The sequence below is a fragment of the Pleurodeles waltl genome, chromosome 4_2 (genome assembly GCF_031143425.1).
Source record: "Pleurodeles waltl isolate 20211129_DDA chromosome 4_2, aPleWal1.hap1.20221129, whole genome shotgun sequence".
Lineage (NCBI taxonomy): Eukaryota > Metazoa > Chordata > Amphibia > Caudata > Salamandridae > Pleurodeles > Pleurodeles waltl.
The window spans coordinates 640139801-640162602 of NC_090443.1; positions in this window are offsets into that span (position 1 = coordinate 640139801).

A 22802-nucleotide genomic window follows, 5' to 3' on the forward strand; every position below is an offset into this window, starting at 1 on the left:
CCTCGTTACTCTTCCCTTCTTTCCGTTCCTTCTTTCCCCACCCACACCCCCCTCCTATTCTTCTATTTTCTATCATCTCATACCTCCCCTCCTTCTTTGTTTTCCTAGCACTGGGATCACTGCACTTGGCCAACTGGGTCTCACACCCCCTCCCACACTCCCTCTCTACTCCTCCCTTCCTGTCCACCTATCTCTTCCTTGTTGCCCCTTCTTCCCCCTCTCTCTCTTCTCTCTGACTCCAGATCCCCCCTTCTGCTCCCCAGCCCTCCTTTCTTCTTCTTCTTTCTCTCTTTTCCCTCTTCTTCTCTCTTCTTCTTATTTCCTCTCATTTCTTTCCTTTTTCCTCCTTCTCTTTTCTTCTCTCTCTCCTTCTTTCTTCCTTCTCCTCATTCTTTCTTTTTTGTATCATCTCTTATCCTCTTTTCCCCTTCTCCCTCCTCTTCCCACCCCTTGTCTAACAATATAAGACCTGGACATGCCACTCTCATACCATCCTTGCCACCACAACCTTTGCTATTGCATTACCGACTATCATGGAACAGTTTCTATTATTCCCACTTAAGCAGTCTCGGATAGCCCCCGCTACTGTCAGAAGGATCACACCTGTGACAGATGCAAGCCTATCTCCCTACTTCAATCATAACCCAGGGAGAAGACGATAAACGGAGATGCTGGATTCACAAACTCTCTCACCCCCTTTGTCAGCAGACACTTGAAAGATTTGCACCCCACTCCCATCCCCACCCCTCCCCCTCTCCCTCCACTTCCCTTCTCCCTCCCCTCCCACTCCCCACTCCCCCCCTCTTAGTATAGATTAGTATTCTCTGATCTGTTGTCCTCTGGCGATCGCCTCTGGTGTCACTATTATTATCACTGTTATTATGAGTATCATTTTTGCTATCACCATTATTACTATTATTCATTACCCCTCATTGCTAGTCTCTCCTGCTATCCCTCTATCTTTCCTTTTTTTTTTCTCCCCCCCAAAAATGATAGGGCCCACAACCATTGATATACGTGCCATGTACCTATATATGTATCCTAGGCGACACTCTTGTGCTCCCTCCAGAACATGTTATTCACAAATTATTATCTTATAATCTAACTCATGTGAACTGACTATCCTTTTTGCCTTGTAAGGTGGTATTATGTCATATTGTATTGGTTTGGCATGTTATCTGCTGTTAAATGCAATAAAAAACTAAAACACAAAAGAGCACAACTAGAAACCAAGGTAAGGGAGTTAGAGGATGAACACAAATGTACAGGCGCCTTCAGGGTAAGAAGGCAACTCACGATGGCCTTCAAACAGCTCAAAGCCCTTGACACTGGCAAAGCTGAGTACACTCTCCTGCACTCAAAACAAACTGGGGGCAATAAAGCAGACTGTATATTAGCACTCAGACGTCGAGACAAAATTCTTGAACAGAGATTATTGGAGGTCGAGGACTTGCAAGGATACCAGGACACCCAAGATGAACCTATAGCTCAAGCGTTTGAACACTTTTACACCATACTCTATTCCGATGAAACCTTAACTTCTAGCGCCATAGACTCATGCCTATCACAACTGCCCCTACACTGCCTTTATCCAACAGACTCCTCTGATTTAGAGAAAAATATTCACATTATAGAAGTGCTGCGGGCAATACAATGATTAACGCCCGGCAAAGCACCAGGCTCAGGAAGCTACACAGTAGACTTTTACAAGACTTTTGCTCTCATCCTCGTCCCCATCTTAACCCAAATTTACAATTCCTTTAGCATAACTGGCACACTCACCGACAGCAGGCACATGGCCACCATTACAGTTATTTACAAACCGGGCAAAGACCCGCTCTACTTCCTTCCGTCCCATCTCACTACTGAATGTGGACTCTGAGATTTTTACAGGTATATCAGCCACCTGCTTAGCCCCACACATGCAATATCTAGTGGACCCTGAACAAGCGGGGTTTATACCAGAACACAATTGTAGTGACAATGCCAAGCGTTTGTGTCATCTTATCGACAAGTTCCATCGTTCCCATACCCCCACCATCCTATTATCCGTTGATGCTGAGAAAGCATTTGACAGGGTGCACTAGCCGTATCTCCAACTGATCCTCACAAAAATGAACTTGGGCATGAGGGTCTTTCGATGGCTATGGTACAGTTACAAGCAGCTAAGAGCGGCGGTCCGAGTTAAAGGCCTGGTGTCCCAGCCTTTTGCCATTGTTAGGGGTACGTGTCAGGCTTGCCTTCTGTCCACTTGCTCTTTGCCCTCTACAGGGAATCCTTGGCTGATTGGATATGCCTAAACAACAGCATTGGGGGCTTGCAAATGGGGTGCAGGGAGCTCCAATTGGTGCTTTATTTGGACAATGTGATTTTTATACTGGCGTAACCTGCTTACCCCCACTAATGGAGAAGTTGGAGACATTCAGGAGAGATTCCGGTTTTAAGATCAACTTCTCGAAGTCCAACATCATTAATCTCACTTTACCTAAAGATGACCAGGCACACTTTTCCTTCACCTGGGCAGCCCAGGGGGTATCCTCCCTGGGCCTCCAGATACCTCCACCGCTGGGCTGCACTTCTGACAGCAACTATACAATAGTATTGAATACCACCAGATCTGACCTCTCCTCCTGGAGGAGACACATCCTCTCTTGGATGGGGCGACTAGCGGTGTTCAAAATGACACTCCTCCCAAAACTGCTGTATGTCATGCACGCCCTGCCACTGCAGCCCCCTCCTTCTGCACTTAGTAAGTTACAGCACCTCATCGATAACTTTATCTGGGGTAGGAAAAAGGCACACGTTGAAAAGAAGCAAGCTTACTTGGCTCCTTCGAAGGGCGGGCTAGGCATTCCCCACTTACGAGATATTATCAGGTCACCCAGCTCCGCTATATGGTAGAGTGGGCCAAACCTTATACGGAGAAGCACTGGTGCTTTATTGATCAAGTGGTGGCTGGAATCCACATATGGAAAATACCATAGCTGCCTAAATCACATCGTCCGCCCAGTGTATATATTTCACCTATATTTAGAGCCACACTGGGAGTCTGGGACACAGTACAAACTCAACATTAATTATCCTCCTGCATATCACCCCTGATTCCCTTTATTGGCAATCCTGACTTCCCACCAGCTGCGCAAGTCCCTTCCTTTGATACCTGGCAGATTGCCAGCTGCAAAAGGCTAGGAGATGTAATTGAGTCGGAGGGCAGTATGGACTTTACACAACTTCAGAGCCATTATGGCCTCCCTTCCAATGTCTATTGCCAATGCATAGCCCTTAGGCACTGGCTACCTCAATCTCACATTCGTCCACACTCGAGCTGCCACTTGACCCCTTTCGAGAATTGACATATCGCTCGCTCATCTGATAAATGTATAATCTCTGACATCTATAAATTCCTTATTCCCCCCACTGGAACCTTCCAAGTCACAAGTGAAAAAACGCTGGAACCTTGAGTGGAGGCGCACCCTTACTGTTAAGAAATGGAGTGACATCTGGCGTAGAGCCTGCACATCTGCCCATAATGCGACTGGTGCAGAAAGGATGATTAAGATTGTACACAACTGGTATTACATGCCAGCTACAGCAGCCAAATGGAAAAGGAATAGTGACGCAGGGTGCTGGGGACACAGTGGACAATCAAGCACACTTACACAACTACTGTGTCAATGCCACAAGATTTTGTCATTCTAGGCAGAGGAGCTATTCGGTGTTAACAAGATTTGGAACACAGACCTCCTAAGATTCCCTAGCTACATACTCTTAGGACCACACACCTACCCATTGCAGTCACCGAAGTGGCGAGCCATTACCTTAGAATTAGGGGCAGCAAAACAGGTCCTGCTGGCACACTGGGGCTCTGACCATGTACTGATTCACCTAGATTGGCTCCACAAATTATGGGACCTCCTGGGTCTGGAGAAGCTAACAGCTACCATTTCACACACATTACTGCACTTTGAGAAAACATGAGGAGACTGCATACGCTTCTTGTCTGATTAATTCTGAGAGCTAACATGCCTGAACTACTTGTGAATCCTAAGTCTTTCTCGCACAACCCAGACAACCTCATGAGTGTTTGGGACAACATCCTATAGGCCCCCACTGCCTACATCCAAGTGATATTGCACTATTAGCTATGAGGATTTGTTGTTGACTCCTCTCCCTCTTGCCCTCACCCCCTCACCCCTATTATTTCTGCCTCTCCCTTCCCATCACTCTCTTCCTCCCTACCTTTTACCAGTTATTGTATTTCATTCTTTAATTACCACCGGCCCCTGGTTGTAAGTGGACGATTGTTGTATACTGTTCCTTAAAACAATAAACAGATTTAAACAATAAATGTCTTGATCTCCTGAATGTTATTTTGGGATGGTTCCCAATAACAGTGGAAATTGTTGTATATAATTTTAGAAGCTCCCAGTGTTTCCATAAGATTTGTTGGAGATTCCTTGACTCTGCAGAGAAAGTTATTAGTCTAATGGTGTTGGTTCCTGCGACTTTCTTTCTTTCTTTCAGAATTTGTGTCTTGTCTTTTGATTTCACTTTTTCCACACACTTGTCAATTACTCGTCGGGGTACCCTCTTGCTTTGAAACCATTTCTTTGTCATCAAATTGTTCTTTTTCAGCTAATTATCCTGTGAACAACTTTTAATTAGCAGGAAACAAGGTTGTTGGAAGCTTTCTGCATGTATAACAACATTAGTGGATGTGACTTTTCTGTGTAAGGTTGTTTGTATCATTCCATCACTTATGTAAGTTTCTGTATATAGGAAAGTCCCTTTTGAGTCACTTAACTCATACTTGAACTTTAAGTTTGCAGTGTTGTTGTTCAGGATGGTGAAGTATTTTTTCAAATTCCTCTGCACTCCCATCCCAAATTATAAAACAAATGTACATGCATTTTTATGTTAGAACCAGCAGAGACTGGCATACCACACATTGCTCTTTCTAGTGTTTCCTAACATTTATTTTTTATGTGATCCAACACTTAGGGGGTCATTATGAGTTTGGTGGTATCAGGACTACCATGCTGGAGGGGCGGTTGTACCGTCAATGGGTCAGTGAAGAAGACTGCCAAATTATGACCATGGTGGTCTTCCCAATAGAAGACAGTCAAACCATAGCCAGTACTGCCAGTGCGGACATGCTGCCACGGACGGCAGTAGGCACCTTCAGGCACACGGGGATCATGTTCCCACCGGACATATTAAGAAGCTGCACACTGCCAAGGTTTCTGTTGCGGTCGCACCTCCATGAAAACCCTGGCGGAAACCAACTCTATAAAAGGAAACACCCACCTTCTGGAACACATACCTGACTGGAGCCACCATGGAACCTGAACTGGAAGTCCTCCTACTGCTACCGCTCACACAACATTTCGGAGCCAGCGACGAAGACAACAAACGTGAGTACACACACCCACCTCACACAGGAGGGAAAACCCAAACTACACATGCACACACAACAGACATATCCAGGACGGCTTGCAACAGTGACACACATATAACCACACACCTGTACGCACATACACACACACCTACATACAAGCATGCACACCCATACTAAATGCACGCACACCTGTACTACACACACCACAGCCAACACACACATGCCGTACACACACCAACCCGCAGACACAGCACTGGCACACAGATGCATTGCCAAGCAATGTCATTGCACACATCCACATGACAACACATATCAGCAACAACATGTAAGAACACCAGACAACCAATAAACACAATCACATACAATGAAGCATACGTCACAACATGCAAACACCACACACAACAAATATGACATAGCCTTCACCACACACATGGATGCACATACAACAACCCAAGGGCACACTACACAACCATTACACATCTCTACACAAACAGTACACAATTTTGCTATATATGCATGCAAAAACACAAACATATCTCACACACATTACACAGCAATGACAGTGGGGCAAATGGCAGGGCCACACCTACAGCCCAGACACAACAGCTGGCACATCACACACACACAAACCAAAGCCCACAAACACCAAACTGCCATGCTGAAAGAAAGGCAGGACAAGTACGTCAACATTGAATCTAACAACACGTTGGAACAGATGTATTAATAAATAAGAACAATAAATAATGATAAACTTATTTTCAAATAAAAGGCCTAATGGCCTGTCCAAAGTGCCAAAGGTACAAATGGCACCTTAGAGTGCCCCAACTTGACTCCTGACTGCAAATTGACCTCCACATGGTAGGGGCATAAAGATGACAGGCAGGCACATCAGGGATTAGAGGAAAGGGGTAGAGGGGGTTTTGGCTTGGGCATCGGATGGTGGTCTTTGGACTTGGGAGGTGGGTCCTTGGGCTTGGGAGGCGGGTGCTTGGGCCTGGGCTTAGGAGGGGTAGACTTCTTGGCAGGAGGAGAGGCATGGGCAAAAGCAGGGGAGAAGTTTGAGGACTTGGAGATGGTATCAGAGGGTGGGAGAGGAGTAGGGAACAAGGAAATCTCTGATAGGAAATCATTGTTAGACACAAGAGGGTGGTCATGGCAAAAGGGTTTGGGAGTGGAGGGAGAGGGAGTGGTTGTAAGATGTGTTGGTGTCGACGTTTTGGGTGCAAGTGCGTGCGAGGAATGGTTGTGGGAGCTGGGTGTCTGTTGGGTGGGTGAGTGCAGGAGTTTAGGTGTCTTGGGAGGAGGGGGAGGAGGTGTAAGGAGATGCCATGCTGAATGGGTGACTGTCTGTTAGGGTGGTGTCTGCCGGTATGGTAGATGCTGCGTGTTGGAATGTCGGTGTTTGTGGTGGGTGCGGATGTGGTGGCTGGGATGGATGTCTGTGGGTCTGATATTGTGGTGACTGTGGGTGAGACAGGTGTTGTGGCTGGATCCGTGAATGATGGTGTGGTGGCTGCAGGTGTGTCAGATGTACTGTTTGTGTAGGAGAGGGAGATGGGGAGTCTGTGTAGGTAGTGTAGGTAGTGGATGTTGGTATGACCGCAGGTGGGTGTTGTCTATGTGCATGCTGGTGGTCAGTTCTGTGGTACTTGTGCTTGTCAGTGGTACAGTAGAGTGTCGAGGTGGATGCATGCCTGTGTGTATGTGTGCTTTGGCTAGATTTGGGGAGAGAGGTTTGGGACTGGTAAGAAGTAGGTGGAGGGGGTACGGTAGACAAAGGGATACTGGCTGCCATCAATGAGGAGTGCTGAGCCTGAAAGGATCTCTGAAGGTCAACCAGGGCACCGTGAATGCCCTCCAGGAGTGCATTGCTTTGTTGGACTTGAGCTTCCCTAAATGGCATTCACAATGGTCGACTGACCCACAGAAATGGACCTCAGGACGTCAATAGCCTCCTCACTGAGGGCAGCAGGGCTGACTAGGGCAGGAGCAGAGGTACCTGCGGCAAAGGACATGCTCGCCCTCCATGGTGTAAATGTAAATGTAAATTAGCACTTGTATAGCGCACTACTCACCCGTTAGGGTCTCAAGGCGCTGTACTCATACCGCTATGGAACCCCTCCTGGCTTTTCCCTGAGAGGCGCCCACTCCTGAGCACCCCCAGAGTGAAGCCAGGCATCCAAGCGCTGTTGGGGCCGTTGTGGAGATTAAGCAAGCTATTGCCCAGAGTTGCAGAGTGGGACCCATGAATTAGATTAGGCACCGAGGCGAGAATTATCTGGTCAAGGGGGATTGGAGCCCAAGACCTGCCGAAGCGGGACTTGAACCCTGGTCTTGAGCCAGATCTCTGCTTCAGGGTCTGCCACTCTAACCATTGAGCCACACTTCTCCACTGTGGGTGGGCACAGGCAACTGGGTGGTGAGCTACAGGGAGGGCAGTGCTAGTACGGGAGTGGTGGACAAAGATGGTGCTGGTGTGGTCTCAGGTGTGTCTGCCACTGCCATGGAGTGTCTGCTGGAGGAAGATTCCAAAGAAGAAATGGTAGATCCGGTCTCCCCCGTGGCACTCCCATCACCCTCCGTCCCACTGGGTCCCTCGCCCTTGCTGGTTGCAACTTCCTGGGTCCCATGGGCCCGCACTTCCCAACTCGCCTGCACCCCTTTGCCTTTGCCTGATGATGCTGATGCACTCAAATAGAGCAAGAGGGAGGGAGAGCGAGAGATAGGGCAAAAATGGTTTAACACATAGCTCTCACACACACTGGTCAACAAGCACATCTGTGACCATACTTTTCCTGGCTAAGCCATAGCAGGTGCCAACATATATTACAGACATCGTGTCACAACATTTCACTACAACCGACACCTTTGTTATAACCCTCACACCTCGGCAATATCTAATTAGGACAGCACAACTGAATTCATCCACATGATGACTACCAAACCCGTTTCCACTGGCACAGCATGCCTTGGATGCAGTATCAATTGTATGCCTGAATACACATCATACCTCTCCATGCCCCTATCACCCATTGGATGTCCAGCTGAGTGAACAAAACAGTTCTGGCCATTACAGTTACAACACATGATTAAACCATTCCCCTGTAACATATCCATAACATTGAAGACAACTCCACTCACAGATCACACAGCACCTGCCTGTCACATTACATGCCAGACCAAACACTTTCTACAATGATGCCAATATGGAAATCAACACCTCATTGGCCATTACAAGTCAGACACCCAAACAGTTGACATTTGATGTGTAAAATAAGACTCTGTGGTATAGCCATTTGAATAGTCTGACACAATCATAGGGCCAGATCAGCAGACAGCAAACACATATTTATCACAACTGATCATACTGTCAAGTGCATCTACAAAGACCCATAGATCACATAGACACCTCTATACTAAATCACTGAGTGCAGTGTCACAACAGATGTACTTTAGGAACACACATATTACATCATGGTCAACTTACAATGCCACAACACATGCAGTCACACTGTCAGACTGTGCAACATGACAACTCCACCCTCACATACCATTCCAGAAATGACAATACCTGTCACAGAGCCCAGCCCAAACACATCTCAGATGGTAAATGTCAGGATGCATCAGGCACACATGGACCAACTCCACCGCTGGTACACCACTTATACATCCCACTACTACATGAGCCAGACAGGGGAGACTAAATGCAACATTAGAATTATATCAACTTGTCATGTGACATGCAGTAGGCCAACCTCTACTAATCTGTCACTTCAACTTGGCCAAGGCAAGTAGAAAAGTCCCAGCCCATCAGATGTGCTCCAACTTACTATTAGGACATGATGTATGCAGTAACCCTGCAATGAAGCGTATCAATTGCTAGGCCATTGTCATAAATCCCATGTATATACCATGGTGACATATACAAGACCTATCAAGGCACTTACCACCTCTGGTGCCATCCCATTGGGTTAACTGTAACATCCCCACAAGTACTGCACCTGGGAATGCATAATGTCTGCAACCAGACATCATCAATTGTACATGTATCAGTATCCCTGTTTGCAAAACTTCACATACCCTACAGTCAGCAGATCACCGATACATGCAATACATCTATCAAATCAATAATCCAGTCCCATGAAGGCTATATATGATGTGGAACTGTAACAGCAGCCCTACATTCAGTCAATACCATTACTAGCTCATGGGGTATTTAGTCCCTGTGAAAAAACTAAAGTCACATTAGCATATACAGATATGCTACACAGATGGGAGTGGACTGACACCTCGGAGCCACAAATGCAGATGGATGGAGCTGATCATACTCATTGCTCAGGGTGATACTAATGCTCACATGCATTGCATAAGCAGGATGGTCTCACACATGTAGCTAGGTAATTTGACTATCTGTACATTCCAGACATGGGGAGATCTAGAAATGGGAGATGTACATCCACTGACAGTAAAGCATGACAACTCATCTACTATATATACTCAGCCAGGGTGCATAATACCCATTTGGAGTAGATGATACACAGGATGTCATTACAACAATGTCGCTTTGCCTGCAGTGAGGCACATAGGGGATCATTACAACATTGGTGGTAAAAGACGCTTGCCGCCGTGCAGAAGACCGCCAATACACCGCCGCGGAATTCCGCCATAGCTATTATGACACACATCTCGGAATTCGCCAAAATTCAGACACCCACACAAGTCCGCCACAACAAAGGTCAGTGTTAAACTGGCTAAAACAAAACCTCCACCTCCACGCCAACAGAAACACGCCCATGCTATTACGACCCACGAATCCACGCGGCGGTCTTTCAACCGTGGTATTCCATTGGCGGTACACACCGTTGCGCTCAAAATACACACACATCTCCAAAACACCGCCACATTGGACAATTCCAAATACACAAACCTGATACACATACAAACACCACTCCCACACACCCAACACTATATAAAACACACACCCACATCACCCACAAACCCCTGCGACCAAAATTTATTCACGAAGGCCAGAGAGACAGCACAGAATAGACAATCCCACCACACAGAGGCACACAACACCATCACCCACACAACATCCACGCACAAAACACCACATACCACTACACATCACCACACACATCAACACTCACACCACCCCACACATCACACACACCACCCCATGTCACGCCAAAGACACCCCCACTTTTCCGAGGAGGAGCTCAGGGTCATGGTGGAGGAAATCATCCGGGTAGAGCCACAGCTATTCAGATCACAGGTGCAGCACACATCCATAGCCAGGAAGATGGAGCAATGGCGAAGAATCGTGGACAGGGTCAACGCTGTGGGACAGCATCCACGAAATCGGGAGGACATCAGGAAGAGGTGGAACGACCTAAGGGGGAAGGTGCGTTCAGCGGTCTCCAGGCACAACATCGCGATTCAGCGGACTGGCGGCGGACCCCCAACTCCTCCCCCACAACTAACAACATGGGAGGAGCAAGTCTTGACCATCATGCATCCAGAGGGCCTCGCAGGAGTCGGTGGAGGAATGGACACTGGTAAGTCTATTTAACTATCATATCCCCACCCTACCTGCATGCTATCACACACCCCCACCCTCACACCCTCACCTATCACCCAAACTCCTCACTAATGTACTAAGAACACAAACCACACATCCCAACACCAAGCCCTGCATGACACAACTAAGCATGGACACCCATCACTAAAGCATGCTCACTGCACATACCCATAACAACCCCTAACCATCATCACACAAGCCCCCACATAGAAATGCTTGCACTGGGGTGCACGCTCACCCACCCATTGCACACCATGACACACACACATGCAATAATCATGCTCTTATGCCCCTGCAGGATCACGAAGGACCGTCACCACCCCGGAGGGTCCAGACAACTCCACTCCACCCACAGAAGAGGCCCACAGTGACGATAGCAGCTCTGCCCTACTGGATCCTGATGACCAGCCCGGACCATCGTGGGCCTCGGGACAGTCGGTTCCCCTCGCACAGGCACAGCCCAACACTGACCTTCCACCCTCTGGTAACACCATCACATCACCCACCCAGCGGGCCCAAACCTCCGTACCCAGGACAGGTCAATCAGCTGTGTGTCCACCACTACAGGGAACCCAGGATAACCCACCACCCCAACAACAACAGGGACCTGGGGGCAGTGGTAGTGGGCACACGGTCCAGAGGACGGAGGCACAGGAACACAGGGGAATTGGGAGGGCTGCTGTGCGACAGGGGGCGGACAGGCCAAGGGAACCCACTCTCCACGAGGCCCTCTCCTCCATCATGGGAGCAAACCACCACTCCCAGGAGACGATGGCGACGGTCCTGGTCAAGTTTCAGGAGACCCAGCGCCTGCAGGAGTACCAGTATTTGGGGTTCAGGGAGGAGCTCAGGACCATCAGCTCCGCCTTGGGCACCATCGTAGGGGTGCTGAAGGACATACAGCAGACCTTGAGGGATACCGTGGCACTCCAAGGGGCCCCTGACACTAGCATGGACGATGAACAGCCCACCACCTCCGCCGGCGCTAGTGGACAGGACGCCCGCCACAGGACCACCACACCAGCACCCCACCCCCTGCAGATGGACAACCACCACGCAAGCGGTCCCTGAGATCCAGGAACAGGACAGAGCAAGATGGCAAGACCCCCGCCAGGAAATGAGACCACCCTGATTGTCCTCCCACTGTCCCACCTTGTTACCCTGTCCATACTTAAACTGCCCCAGCGCCACTTCCTTTGCCCATATGGCCAGTGCACCTGTGAGACTAATAGACTGGACTCTGCCATGGACATTCCTCCACCATCACCCATCACCATTTTACAACACCCCTCCATTTTTGAGCACTTCAATAAACACCCTTGAACCACAAAACAATGTTGAGTCAGTCTATGATTTGGTAAATTGTATTATCAATGACAGTGTCAAAATGCGTTTCTAGTTGTCAAGGCAAAATACCTATGTCACACATCACAAGTCCTTGAAGGATGCATGCAGATGACACACGTTGGTAAGCACACCTGTGAAACCGTAATGTAAAGGAACAACTCAGTTACCAAATAATCCTATGAAATTACATACAGGATAGAGGAAGAAGTGTGACAGTGAATGTAATGGTAAAAATGAAAATGTTCTCACCTGTGTGTCACTGGAAATATTGCTGTATGACTGACTCCCTGTTGTCGTTGTCTTCTTCCTCAGCTTCCTCCTCATCACTGTCCACAGGCTCCACAGGCTCCACAGCTGCCATAACACCGTCATCTGGTCCATCTTCCTGCAGAAAAAGCACCTGGCATCGCAAAGCAAGATTGTGAAGCATCGAGCAGGCGATGATGATCTGGCACACCTTCTTCGGTGAGTAGAATAGGGAACCACCTGTCATATGGAGGCACCTGAACCTGGCCTTCAGGAGGCCGAAGGTGAGTTCGATCACCCTCCTAGTCCGCCCATGGGCCTCATTGTAACGTTCCTCTGCCCTGGTCCTGGGATTCCTCACTGGGGTCAATAGCCAGGACAGGTTGGGGTAACCAGAGTCCCCTAATAGCCACACACGGTGCGTCTGGAGTTGACCCATCATATCAGGGATGCTGCTATTCCGCAGGATGTAGGCGTCATGCACTGAGCCAGGGAACATAGCATTTACCTGCGAGATGTACTGGTCTGCCAAACATACCATCTGTACATTCATGGAATGATAACTCTTCCAGTTCCTGTACACCTGTTCACTCCTCTGGGGGGGGGGGGCAGAGCTACATGGGTCCCATCAATAGCACCTATGATGTTGGGGATATGTCCAAGGGCATAGAAGTCACCTTTCACTGTAGCCAAATCTTCCACCTCAGGGAAAATGATGTATCTCCTTACGTGTTTCAGCAGGGCAGACAACACTCTGGACAACACGTTGGAAAACACAGGCTGGGACATCCCTGATGCCATGGCCACTGTGTCTGAAAAGAGCCACTTGCAAGGAAATGGAGCACTGACAGCACCTGCACGTCAGGGGGGATTCCAGTGGGATGGCGGATTGGTGACATCAGGTCTGGCTCCAACTGGGTACATAGTTCCTGGATAGTGGCACGGTCAAACCTGTAGGTGACGATTAAATGCGATTAAATGTCGCTCCTCCATTGTCAACAGGTCCACCAGCGGTCGGTACACCGGAGGATTCCGCCATCTTCTCAATTGTCCCAAATGACGGTGCCTAGGAAGGACAACAGCGACCACAGAGTCAACTATTTTCCAGGTATGTACCCACAGTTACACAGAACACGACACCAAACACAAAACCCTTCCTGTATGTGTGTTGAGTGTAGGCCTAGCTATGTGTGACGCAGAAGTAAATGAAGCCATGTGGGCCCCTGAAATGGCAGCTGCCTGACCTCTAAACTGGGACAATGGGATTGTGGGGTAACTCCGTTGCCGTTGCACACCGTCGCGGTAGGCGGTCGTAGACCGCGGCGCAATGCTGCATTGGTTAACATTGGACCCCATGGGTCCCAGGAGCCAATGAACAAGTGCGCCGCCGGTGATGATACGCACCACCGTGGACGTCACCGCCACGGACATCACCGCCATTTTCTATCTGTTCAATCACTAGATACCTGATCTTCGACAGGAGAGGACCTACACTGCACGTGCTGCTGTGACCTCGGTCTGGAAGCGACGATGGCTGCTGTGTCTGGGGAAAGGGCCCCTGCCTTCACTGCTCAAGAGTTGGAGAAACTAGTGGACGGGCTCCTCCCCCAGTACACGCTACTCTACGGTCCTCCAGACCAACAGGTTAGTACACAGGTAGCAAGTTGTATGGGCTAGGCCTGGGTGGAGAGGGCTGGTTGTAGGAGGGAAGGGGGCAGAGTTCAGGGAACATTAATGCATGTGAATGAATGTGCCACATGGCTAGGGTAGGGAGGGGGGACACTCACATTGACGGTGCAGTTGATAATGATTACTCTTCTTCCCTTGTGCATGTCATGTAGGTCAGCGCCCACCAGAAGAAGGACATTTGGCGTGCCATCGCCAAGGACGTCCGGACCCTGGGTTTCCACCAGAGACGGGCACCCACTGCCGGAAAAGATGGGAGGACATTCGCCGCTGGAGCAAGAAGACGGCGGAGGCTCAGCTGGGGATGGCCTCCCAACGTGGGAGGGGTGCACGTTGCACCATGACCCCCCTGATGTTCCGGATCCTGGCGGTGGCCTACCCTGAGTTGGGTGGGCGCTTTAGGGCATCACGGCAGACACAAGGGGGTGAGTACACTCTAATTCTGCGGACTTTGCGAGCAGTGGAGGGGTCTGGGTGGGGGAGGAGGCCTGTGGGTGTACCTATGCCAGGCAGAAATACGTAGGCTAGGGCCCTCCGTAATGCAGGCCATGTGGCACTCTACCCCACCGCAGTGGAGTGCCAAGTACAGGTATACATGCCCCTGTGGCATCCATGTGTGCAGAAATCCACCATAGCCATGTAGGCCAGATCCCAGAAAATGCATCTATAGAGGCCAGGAGCACGGCGTAGTGCAGGGGGCTGCTTTGTCTGTATTGTCCGCCAACGGTAGCGGTATGCCATGCACTCAACCTTTCTTTCTTCTGTCTTCCCCCCCACCCCCCCTTTTTGTGGTCTCCCTGTTCTTTTGTGCATCAGCATCATCAGGCGGAGGTACAGTGGCACCGGAGCACGAGGGAGCTGCATCCCACATGGCCATGGAGGGCCACACCAAGGACTCAGAATGCACCAGTGGGACGGAGGGCGAGGGGAGCTTCACGTCGGCCACCGGATCACCAACCAGCGACACGGACTCGTCCGCCGATGAGAGCTCCCTTGTGGTGGCGGCACCATCTGTGCGCCCCACTTCTACAGGTACAGCCGCCACCTCCCCTACCAGCACCTCCCTCCCAGCAGCCCCTCAGCCTTCGCCCCGTGCCCGCTCACCCAGGAGGGTGGGCATCACCTTCGCCCCAGGCACCTCAGGCCCTGCCCCAGTCACCCCTGCTGCCCTCAGTGAGGAGGCCATTGACCTCCTCAGGTCACTCACTGTGGGGCAGTCTACCATTGTGTATGCCATCCAGGGTGTAGAAAGGGAGTTGCAACACTGTAATGCATTCCTGGAGGGCATTCATTCTGGTCAGGCTGTCCTTCAGCGAACCCTGCAATCTCTGGCCTCAGCACTGATGGCAGCCATTGTCCCTGTGTCTAGCCTCCCCCCTCCAACCTCCTCCACCCAGACCCAATCTCCTGTACCCCAGCCTATCCCAAGCACACCATCAGACCAGCATGCACACACCTCAACACACAAAAGTAGCTCAGGCAAATATAGGCACCACACAACCCACAGGCACACAAGCATCACCCACATGCAGACACAGCGGGAAACATCCTTTTTTACGACTTTTTTATCACAAAAGTCGTGGTTAACGAAAGCGTAATAATGCTTTTTTTAACCACGACTTCGTATTTTTGTGCCTTAACTACGTATGTTCTGAACAACGAACATGCGTGGTTAAGGTACAAAGAAGGGAGTTGGCGAAGGTAAGTGGTGGGTTTAGGTTTTGGGGTGGGGCGTTTTTGGTTTTGGGGAGGGGGTGGGGGTTAGGGGATTTTAGGTTTTGGGGTGGGGTGGTGGGGTGGGGAGTTTTTGGTTTTGGGGAGGGGGTGGGGGGTCAGGGGGTTTTAGGTTTTGGGGTGGGGTTGGGGGGGTGGGGCATTTTTGGTTTTGGGGAGTGGGTGGGGGGTCAGGGGGTTTTAGGTTTTAGGGTGGGGTTGGGGGGTGGGGCATTTTTGGTTTTGGGGAGTGGGTGGGGGGTCAGGGGGTTTTAGGTTTTAGGGTGGGGTGGGGGTGAGGTGTTTTTGGTTTTGGGGAGTGGGTGGGGGGTCAGTGGTGGGGCGTTTTTGGTTTTGGGGAGTGGGTGGGGGTCAGGGGGTTTTAGGTTTTAGGGTAGGGTTGGGGGGGTGGGGCGTTTTTGGTTTTGGGGAGTGGGTGGGGGTCAGGGGGTTTTAGGTTTTGGGGTGGGGTGGGGTGAGGGATGTAGGGTGAATAGTGCCTATTGCTAATGATTTTATCGGGAAGGCCTTTACAACGAAATATCGTTGTTAAGGCATTCGTGGTAAAATCATTAGTAGTAAGGACGAGGTCGGTGTTCCGACCTCGTTGTTAAGGTTAGTAGTTGTTTTTAATTTGGTGTTCCGTCATATAATCAGACACAGCAACATCCACTGCCTCCACTGTGTCCCCCTCCTCGTCGTCTCCCTCCTCCCTCCCAGTCTCGTCTACACTCTCACCTGCATGCACTGCATCTACAGGCACCAGGACTCGCACCAGAACACCCAGCACCACACCCCGCTCACCTGCACTCACCACCTCCACTCCCATTTACACGTCCCCTGTGTCCTCTCCCAGTGTGTCTGTGACGCCCCCTCCCAAAGTACACAAACGCAGGCACACACCCACCCAACAGCCATCCACCTCACAACAGCCTCCAGTACCTGCACCCAAAATACCTAAAGTGACACCTCCTACAACCACCTCATCTTCCTCCACTCCCACACCCCCTCCAGCTACCCATCCCAGTGTTCGTCAGAAACTGTCCCTCTGTAAAGTTGACCTTTTTAACCCCACCCCCCCTCCACTTCATCAGTCCCGTTGTAGCGCCTCAGCCAAAAAGCCTCCAGTACCAGTGGTGCGTGTTCAAGGTGTGTGGAGTGCACCGGCCACCAGGGCAGGCAGTGTGACACGGAGCCAAGGCACTGCCAGTCCACCCCCTGTAAAGGCTCTGAAATTTAAAGTGGCCAACGGGACCATGGGAAGACTCCTGGAGGCAAAACAACTCACAGGGGTCCCAGGGGGATAGCAGAGTCAGCTGTGACTCCTCCAAAGGTGGGGAAGGGCCAGAAGAAGTCTGCACAGCCTGGTGTGAGCATCACGGCGGAGAAGGGCGGCATCCTTCCCGGCGGCCGGGACGCCACCGCCAGCACCTTCGTCACTGGTCCGGAGACCACCGCCAGAGTCATTGCCCAGGAGGGCCCAAGTATCGTCACTGGTCCGGAAACCACCACCGGAGTCATTGCCCAGGTGGGCCCAAGTATCATCACTGGTCCGGAGACCACCGCCAGAGTCATTGCCCAGGAGGGCCCAAGTATCGTCACTGGTCCGGAAACCACCGCCAGAGTCAGTGCCCAGGAGGGCCCAAGTATCGTCACTGGTCAGGAGACCACCGCCACCGCCGGAGTCAGTGCCCACGAGGGCCCAAGTATCGTCAGTGGTCAGGAGACCACCGCCAGAGTCACTGCCCAGGGGGGCCCAAGTATCGTCACTGGTCAGGAGACCACCGCCAGAGTCAGTGCCCAGGAGGGCCCAAGTATCGTCACTGGTCAGGAGACCTCCGCCACCGCCGGAGTCAGTGAGTCAGTGCCAAGGAGGGCCCAAGTATCTTCACTGGTCAGGAGACCACCGCCACCGCCGGAGTCAGTGCCCAGGAGGGCCCAAGTATCGTCACTGGTCAGGAGACCACCGCCGGAGTCAGTGCCCAGGAGGGCCCCGGCAGCCACAGCCCCGCTGGGCAATGAGGGACCGTCATGCCACACACCAACGTCCAGTCCAGAGAACCTCATGCCACACACCAATGTCCAGTCCAGAGAACGTCATGCCACACACCAATGCCCAGTCCAGAGAACGTCATGCCACACACCAATGCCCAGTCCAGAGACCGGCATGGCAAAGCACCTCTGAACAGTCCAGAGACCGCCATGGCAAAGCACCGCTGAACAGCCCAGAACCGCTATGGCAAAGCACCGCTGAACAGTCCAGAACCGCCATGGCAAAGCACCGCTGAACAGTCCAGAACCGCCATGGAAAAGCACAGCTGAACAGTCCAGAACCGCCATGGCAAAGCGCCGCTGAACAGTCCAGAACCGCCATGACTAAGCACCGCTGAACAGTCCAGAACCGCCATGGCTAAGCACCGCTGAACAGTCCAGAACCGCCATGGCAAAGCACCGTTGAACAGTCCAGAACCGCCATGGCAAAGCACCGCTGAACAGTCCAGAACCGCCATGGCTAAGCACCGCTGAACAAGGCATGCACCGCTGAAGAAGGAAAAGACCGCCACATCAAGCATCGTTATCCCATGTGCAGCTGGGACAGTGACGGGACACTAATCCAGTCTGGGCACCTTTCCCCCTCCAGAACCAGTGGTGGCTGTTATCTACTTGAGAGACTGTGGCTTTGCACTCCCCAGGATGGTACAGTGGGCAAACCACCCACTGTAGAGACTTGTGAGACTGTGGCTTTGCACTCCCCAGGATGGTACAGTGGGCAAACCACCCACTGTAGAGACTTGAGAGACTGTGGCTTTGCACTCCCCAGGATGGTACAGTGGGCAAACCACCCACTGTAGAGACTTGTGAGACTGTGGCTTTGCACTCCCCAGGATGGTACAGTGGGCAAACCACCCACTGTAGAGACTTGTGAGACTGTGGCTTATGCACTCCCCAGGATACATCAATGGGCATGGAGCCCCGTCGTGGATCTGGCTTTGCACTCATCTGGCTGAGGTGCCCCCCTTCCCTTCCCCCTGAGGTGCCTGTTGTATTTCTCTCTGATGCCCCGGCAGTGTTCTCTCCGTTTGTGGACAGGTATCTATTGTGGGCCTCGCCCATGCATTTTTGGACTAGTGGTGCACAGACATTGATATGTGCATATCTGCACTACTTCTCGTAATGTATATACTTTTGAATGATTTTATCATATTTCTGTATATATTTGAGACATGTATATTGAAACATTACAATGTTTGAACTGATTTCGTTTTGTGTTTACATTCTTCCGGGGGGGTTGTGGGTTGTTACTGTGATGTTTGTGAATGCATTGGTGTGTGTGTTGTAGTGGGTGAGGGTGGGGGTGGGGGTGTTTCGTGTGTGTCCCCCTGACTTTTGCCTCCCCCATCCCCTATGTCGTAGGTGCAGTACTCACCGTTGTCTTCGCCGGCGCCGGCTTTGCTCTTCGTAGATGAGTAGGAATACAAGGGCCGGTAGGATTTGTAATTCCGGATCCATGGAGTCCTCCTTTCTCGTGGGATGTGTTCAGGTGAGCGTTTTCCCATTGCAGGAACTGCTTCCGCCGTGTTTTTATCCACAGTGAATCCTCCCCGGAAAAGGTGGCGGATTGGCGGGTTGTTATACTATGGGCGGTACGTTGTCTTCCGCCTGTCTGTTGGCGGTGACCGCCGCGCTGCTTGTCTGTACCACCGTGGCGGGCGGGGTGTTAAAGTGGCTGTCTTTGTTGGTGGTTTCCGCCAGGGTCATGATTCCCTTTTTTGTCCGCCGGCCTGTTTGCGGTATTACCGCACCTTTAACACCATCCGCCAGGGTTGTAATGACCCCCATAATCCCTATTAAGCCCACTCAAGCGCAAGGATACATTCAGTATTCACCCCCTTGTGGCTGCTGTGCTGCCCTCAAATGCCCATCTACCTCAGGGTATGCCACAGCCAAAATGCGGGCCATTAGGGGGGGTCAGAGTCTGACGGGCACCCCTTCCTCATTGGAATTACATCTCCAGCTGGGCCTTCTTGGTCTTCCGGACCCAGCGTCTCAGGTCTTTCCACCGTTTTCTGCAGTGGGTGCTCCACCGATGGCACGCCAGATCCCTTTCTGTGATGGGTGTTCACGTGCATCGATGACACAGAAGTAGAAACTCAGGTGCATATGCCCCATACCAACAGCAGCAGACAATACACATCTGAATCATCAAGTGCCCACACATGCCCAACCTCTCAGCTCACATGCCTCAACTCCATGCCCCCTGCATGGATGTACTCCCTCCCCAGTACACTAACCCCTTACACCATCACACACAGCCCTATCACACATGACTATGGCATTGGGCTCACCTGTTCCTGTGGTGCCCCATAGAGCTGTCCATACAGGGGTAGGACCCCGTCCACATGCTTCACCAGCTCTTCTGGGGTGAAGGCTGGGGCCCCATCACCTTCAGGACGTGGCATGATGGCTCTCAGAGACAGGACACAGCAGCTCAGCTCATGGAGGTCTTGCTTGCAAGAGTGTCAGAAGTCAAGTGAGCAAGGCTGCAGAAAATGACGGTCACGGACTCCGCGTACAGAATGTCAGCACCAGCAGTGCTTGCCATTGGCCCCTATCCCCCATAGGCAGCAATGTTAACCAATGAGAAGTTGCACAGCAGTTGCAAACGCCTACCACCATGATGAAATACGCCAGCGGATTTAGGTCACTTCCAGCTGTCCTGTGCAGCAGACGAGGGAACTGCCATTTTGTGCACATATCATGCCTTGCAGTCCCTAAATAAGTGCATCACACACATTTATGTCCAAACTGAGGAGTAGGCCTATGTTGTGCCATCATAGTTTAGCTAATACATGTGACATCCAGGTAACAGTGACACTTCAGCTTGCACCTAATGGTATGTGTCAGAAGTGCGATGCATGTCTACAGTGTTAGGTATACGATGGTGACATGTTCTGCTTACATGTGTGAAGTACTTATTATTTAGTACATTTTCTACTCTCTATCGTAGATACGCTTCCATGAGGAGATTGAGACATGCACCAGTCTACTGACCACTAGTTGACCTTGCAACCATGGAGGTCAGGCATATCATCCAGACCTATTGTCTTAATCATCAGACCATCTTGGATCTATGTGCCAGGTTGGAGCCTGATCTATTGCCTGCCATACGCAGTCCCAATGCCATCGCTCCCACAGTATAAGTCTTGTCAGTGCTACACTTTCTTGCCACTGGCTCCTTTCAGAATACAGTGGCCTTGATAGCAGGGATGTCACAGCCCCTGTTCAGTCTTGTGTTGAAGGATGCACTGTATGCTTTATTGAAACACCTGAACATCTGGTCCCCCCCAAGGTAGAGATTTGGCCTATGAGAAGGCAGACTTCTATGATATGGGGCACATCCCTCATGTGATAGGGGCCATACATGGCACCATATAGCCTTGGCCTATAGCCCTAGTGCCAATGAACAGGTATATAGGAACAGGAAGAACTACCACTTGATCAATGTTCAGGTGGTGTGCCTGGCAGACCAGTACATTGCACAGGTGACAGCCAAGTTTCCAGGATCTGTCCATGACTCCTACATTCTGAGGAACAGCAATGTCCCACACATGATGGCACAACTACACACATAGAGGGCTTGGCTCATTGGTATGTTCACATTTGGATGTGTGTCTCTGTTACGGCACCTGTAATCACATTCTTACCTGTTGCAGTACCTGTATTCTAATAGGTCTTACCTTTATGCACACAGGTGACTCTGGTTATCCTAACCTTCCCTGGCTGTTGACACCAGTGAGGTTCCCCTTCACAGAAGGAGAACTACATTCAATAAGGCCCACAGCAGGATGGGTGTGTAATCGAAAGGACATTTGGCTTTCCAAAAGCCAGGATCAGGTGCCTGGATGTCTCTGGAGGTGCCCTCCTTTACACTCCCCAAAAGGTATGCCAGATCATAGTTATCTGCTGCATGCTCCACAATCTTGCCCTGAGACACCAGATACAATTGCTAGATGATGATGACAAGGCAGCTGGACCAGTGGCTGGTGATGTAGACGTGGAAAGTGATGAGAAGGCAGATGAGGATGGTGCAGCTGACTCTAGGACTGAGCTCATCAATCAGTACTTCCAGTGACATGCAGGTATGCTGACTGTGTATTTGCAAGTGATGTGTATCCACATTGATTGGTGACAATGGTCCTCCGGATTAGTATCATCAGTGGTGTTGTAATGTGTTCCTATCCCTATGTGTTCTGGGGGAGGTGAGTGCTTGAATGTTAGGTGCAGAGTTTACATGAATCTTATCTTACATGTGTACTCACTGCAGGTTGCTAGATTCACATCTCCTATGGATAGACCTCTGTTGAGCTATGTTTCCTGCATTCTCCTGTTCTTATGTTATTTCACCCACTGAATGTGTTATGTCAATAAATGCCTCTGCTACCTATGGCTTGAGGCATTCATGTTCATTAGCTGTTGGTAACTGTTTACAGAATACGGTTTTCCACATGACAGACGGCAGCTATAGTAAATTGTTGTGTATTTCCTGTGAATGGGGATGTAGAAATGTCATCTGTTTTGCCCTGCTTTGGTGGCAATCTACATTGGGCTGGACAATTATGTACTGCATATGTGCTTTGTCGTGCACCATGCCTTCTATCCTGATATAATTATGTGTCATAGTCTCTTTTGCAGGTTGGATGAGTGAATTTGCTGTAGTGTGTGCCTGGAATAGTGACTACCTTACATCTGCCCTGAGACATATCTGTTGTACTGTGTCTCCTGCAGAGGATGCCTCCCTCTGCTGTCTATTATACTGCCTGTTGGATTAGG